The sequence below is a fragment of the Coregonus lavaretus genome (genome assembly GCF_964263955.1).
Source record: "Coregonus lavaretus genome assembly, chromosome: 3".
In the NCBI taxonomy this organism is placed as follows: domain Eukaryota; kingdom Metazoa; phylum Chordata; class Actinopteri; order Salmoniformes; family Salmonidae; genus Coregonus; species Coregonus lavaretus.
The window spans coordinates 34,525,351-34,530,766 of NC_139990.1; the positions used below are offsets into that span (position 1 = coordinate 34,525,351).

A 5,416-nucleotide genomic window follows, 5' to 3' on the forward strand; every position below is an offset into this window, starting at 1 on the left:
TGTAAGGTCTGTATTATGTTGTATTTGGTGCATGTGGCAAATACAATTTCATTAGTTTTGATTAGATAAATGTTGTGGCATCAGCTGCAGAGAAGTACTTGGGTGAACAAGATTTTACTCCAGAAGAGTTAAGGTGTTTGGAATGATAGTGTCCTGTCCTCCCAGGCTGGTGTAGGATCAGATAGGGCCAAAGTAGTGGAGTAGTGGTGAGGTTTTTAATGGGTGTAGGGTTAGTTGGTAGGGCAATTTTTCCACAAAGTGTAACGAATTCATAATACAGATTAGTAGGCTGATACACAGCCAATACAGTAGGTGGCGGCATGCACCTAACATTTGTTTGCGGACCGCCATAATACCAAAGAAGAAGCCCGTCGAAATGGACGTCTTTGACGTTGTTGCTACAATTTTACTCGACTTCGTAATTTTGCAGTAATTTTGCAGATCAGAGACTTCAAGAGTTCACAGTTCTAGCTAATGGTACGTGCATGCATGCAAACAAAACGGTGGGGGGGGGGGGGGGGGGGGGGGGGGAGTGGGAATGTATAGTGACGGTATCCCTGCGCTAGCTAGCGTTAGCGCAATGACTGGAAGTCATAGACTTCCAGTCATTGCGCTAACGCTAGTTAGCCTGGCTCGTTAAACTACCGCAAACTTCCTTCATACTGGACACAGATACATAACAATGGTATCCATGATTGGGGGAAGTATATAAAGGGCATCATTGCCAACATCCCGAATTATTAATATGAGATGAAAGGCGAGTTCCTAACGAGTTCAGGAAGCCAAGCTAGAGCTCTGCCAGACATTAACAGCGACCGGGGCAGACGTTTTGATCAAGAGACCTTTAGAAAATATGCAACATTTCTCAGACACTAAATATACAACTATGTATTTTACAGTTATAAGGAAGGTGAATTCTTATAGTTAGTGGGTTTATAAATTGATTATACTATATTTAGAGAAAAATAAGTAATTTCAAGCCTTATTTGAATAGAAAATACATCATAAAATATTTAATATTGGTATCATATTTGTACTGTGTACTTGAGCTTGTGTCCTCAAAAGTGACTACACCTCAGCAATCTATAACTATTTTTACCTGAAAGGTGAGATTTTAACCTTTCTTGGAGTATGCAGTATTACTAGTTATTGTTTATGGCCCTCTCATGATAAATAATTACTTTTGGGGATTAGGTAAATTACATTTTGTTACATTTAAGAGGTTTTTAATCAGAGAAGTGTGCACTCACAAAATCAATATGTACAATAATATGGACCATTTGTTGTTGTCAGCAGCATGCATGTGTTTCTTGGACTTAAACATTTAGGAGGGTGCAGGGGTAGATTTGGTTAATAGTAAATCACACTATTTGCTGCATTATATTTAGCCTAGCCCAAAGGCCGGCAGATGGAGATATTGAGTTGTTTCATCTTACCGTCCGAAGGGAATCTATGCAGCCAGCTATACACACATGTGGACCGGTTCGTACATTAAACATTTTCCATTCAGCCTGCGAAGGTGTCGATTTCCGCCTTAATCGCGAGAAATATGCGTACTTTCTTTATGAAACACCATTTTCCACCACCATGCTACAGTGGCATGGCTAATGCGATATTGAGTAGTTTCATCTTACCGTCCAAAGGGAATCTGTGGTCCCTGTCCACGGTAGCGTTTTGGAACTATCACTACCAGTAATGAAAATACAGAATGCTGCAACCTGATTGGCTGAATGCGATACGCAACATTGACACCTTTGCAGCCTGAATGGAGAATGTTTTATGTATGAACCGGTCCATGGAGGATACGAGTTTATAGCCGGTTGCACAGATTCCCTTTGGACGGTTGGATGGAACTACTCAATATCGGCATCTGCCGGCCTTTGGGCTACATTAAACTGTACTAAAGTCCATCATTTTATATATTATATTAGACATTCTACAACAAAAGTTACAGTATTTACAAATGTTATATAATAATGTATTTATTCTTATATTTTAGCCATAGCCAACCAAGGAGCAACCCAGATAACTGGAGTCTGGATATGATCTGCAGTGAGTACATTTTATATTTTTTATAAATGATGTAGCCTAGAAGGCTATTTTAATCATGATGATGCCATTGCCAACATTCCATTTTTTTCTCCATACAATAGCACCGATATAAGTGCTACTCATATACAGTGCATTCGGAAAGTATTCAGACCCCTTGACTTGATTAAATCGTTTTTTCCCCCTCATCAATCTACACACAAAACCCCATATTGACAAAGCAAAAACAGGTTTTTCAAATTTTTTGCAAATGTATTAAATATAAAAACTGATATCACATTTACATAAGTATTCAGACCTTTTACTCAGTGCTTTGTTGAAGCACCTTTGGCAGTGATTACAGCCTCGAGTCTTCTTGGGTATGACGCTACAAGCTTGGCACACCTGTAATTGGGGAGTTTCTCCCATTCTTTTCTGCAGATCCTCTCAAGCTCTGTCAGGTTGGATGGGGAGCGTCGCTGCACAGCTATTTTCAGGTCTCTCCAGAGATGTTCAATTGGGTTCAAGTCCGGGCTCTGGCTGGGCCACTCAAGGACATTCAGAGACTTGACCCGAAGCCACTCCTGTGTTGTCTTGGCTGTGTGCTTAGGGTCGTTGTCCTGTTGGAAGGTGAACCTTCGCCCTGGTCTGAGGTCCTGAGCCCTCTGGAGCAGGTTTTCATCAAGGATCTCTCTGTACTTTTCACTGTTCATCTTTCCCTCAATCTTGACTAGTCTCCCAGTCCCTACCGCTGAAAAACATCCCCACAGCATGATGCTGCCACCACCATGCTTCACCGTAGGGATGGTGCCATGTTTCCTCCAGATGTGACGCTTGGCATTCAGGTCAAAGTTCAATCTTGGTTTCATCAGACCAGAGAATCTTGTTTTTCATGGTCTGAGTCCTTTAGGTGCCTTTTGTTAAACTCCAAGCGGGCTGTCATGTGCCTTTTACTGAGGAGTGGCTTCCGTCTGGCCACTCTACCATAAAGGCCTGATTGGTGGAATGCTGCAAAGGTGGTTGTCCTTCTGGAAGATTCTCCCATCTCCACAGAGGAACTCTGTAGCTCTGTCAGAGTAACCATCGGGTTCTTGGTCACCTCCCTGACCGAGGCTCTTCTCCCCCGATTGCTCAGTTTGTCCGGGCAGCCAGCTCTAGGAAGAGTCTTGGGGGTTCCAAACTTCTTCTATGATGGAGGCCACTGTGTTCCTGGGGACATAAATGTTTTAGTTCCCTTCCCCAGATCTGTGCCTCGACACAATCCTGTCTCGGAGCACTACGGACAATTTCTTCGACCTCAAGGCTTGGTTTTTGCTCTGACATGCACTGTCAACTGTGGGACCTTTTATAGACAGGTGTGTGCCTTTCCAAATCATGACCAATCAATTGAATTTACCACAGGCGGACTCCAATCAAGTTGTAGAAACATCTCAAGGATGATCAATTGAAACAGGATGCACCGGAGCTCAATTTCGAGTCTCATAGCAAAGGGTCTGAATACTTATGTAAATAAGGTATTTCTGTTTCTGTATTTGTAATGCATTTGCAAAAAATTCTAAAGACCTGTTTCCGCTTTGTCATTATGGGGTATTGTGTGTAGATTGACGAGGACATTGTTTTATTTAATACATTGTAGAATAAGGCTGTAACGTAACAAAATGTGGAAAAAGTCAAGGGGTCTGAATACTTTCCGAATGAACTGTAGGTGGTTGTGTGTTCCAGATTGCTCGGTTTGGAACATAGTGGACAATGTATTTAATATTTGTTTGTCATATTAAGGCTGCAGATGAACTTATTGTCCAAGTTCTCCTGGAAGCCTTTTACAACATGGAGGAGAGTTGGGACAGCATAGATGAAGCAGGAGACTACTCAACAGATGCAGCTAGAAATTTACCAAGCTGTTCATGTCAGCAAATCACTGAACACAAGGTGGGCCATCCCCATTACAAAGCAGAATTTATTCCAATAGATGTTTTAGAGACCTTATTCCAACCTCAATAACAATCACTTATTTGTACTCATTCTAATTTCTCGTCAAAAGGGAACAGAAGTGGGAGAAGAAATCCTGACTGACAAAACATCTAAGAGCATGGCAGCATTTAAGGTGAAGAATGATGAAGGCTCTGCTCCTTTTTCGGACATCCACAGTCATTCAAAGATCATGGCTCAAGATCTTCAACGAAAGGCGACAGAGAGGAAAGCAACAGAGGTCATCCACGATAAGTGTCCCCCTTTCTCACAAAGATTATGCCCTATGGGCCTAACAAATGTTCAGGAAAGTTGTATTTTGTCTTCTGGATTTGATGTAAAAAAGAACAGAGGTAGAGATTCTGCTGCAGTGGATGTTGGCACTATAGTTTCTTTCCCCCCCTTTTCAAGCAATCTGTCAAAAAACATAAAGGGAAATGTCACACTTTCACCCACAGCCCTTGAGTCACAGCAATCTTCTCTGTCAGCCTCTTCGCTAAGTGACCACGCACAATATTCAAGAGAGGTAGTGGATGAGAAAACCTATGCTGATGTATCCCATCAAACGTTACCACTTGCAGATACCAAGAAAGGAAAAGAGAAAATGTCCTTTAATTCTCTTTTGCCTGTGATGGAAAAGCAACAAAAGCGAAAAGCTGGTCGGCCATATAAGAAGAAAACTCTAGTGAAAATGGCTGAACGTTTAGCAATTGCCCAAGAATGGGATTCAGATGTCACAGACATACACAGGGTGACCCACCATAAGGATAATCTAACACCCTCATGCAAACAAACAAAAAAGAAGAAAAAGGATGAAATGCTAGAATTTCTCCCAACTACCTCAAGTGACACAAGCTTTGGATGCAATTCAACATCTGATTCTTCAAACCACCTTACTATTGCACAATCAGATGACATAATTTCAGCATCTCAAATAGCTGGACCAAGTATTTCTATGGAATTTAACCAACCCTCCAGAAGACCGAGAACTTCAAAGACCACACAAAAAGCTGAAGAATTAAAAATAAAAGAAGTGTTGGCGCTGAAATTGACCACTGCCACAAAGGGGCAAGATTCTCCTATAGAACAAGCTCTGACACAAAACACCTTGGTGCCGTCTGAGAATGCATTGAAAGTACAAAAGAGACCTACAAAAAATAAAACAATGACGTCCAAAGGAGGAAATAGAAGGACTCAGGCATTCAAAAGAAACAGAATGAATCCGAGCAGCCTCTTCGCCACTCAGTCACGGAGTAGCAATGCTACACCCCAAGAAATATTTAATTTGGGACTCTCTCAAGATGCAACTCCACTGCAGTCATCTGATATAAAAATGGAGCCCAAATACTTGTCAGACACCTCTGTCTTGGATGTCGAAAACTTTACAGAAGGGAGTGTTAAAAGTCCTGGTATGACGTCA

The 5,416-nt window shown here is 41.7% G+C and overlaps 1 long non-coding RNA gene across 1 annotated transcript; it reads left to right on the top strand.

Moving 5' to 3' along the window:
* The first annotated feature begins 354 nt into the window (after positions 1-354).
* On the top strand, positions 355-5,148 carry LOC311113260. Its single transcript, XR_014611000.1, has 4 exons — positions 355-477; positions 2,000-2,052; positions 3,808-3,957; positions 4,070-5,148. It is a non-coding gene; the product is annotated as an uncharacterized lncRNA (long non-coding RNA).
* Positions 5,149-5,416: the final 268 nt, after the last annotated feature.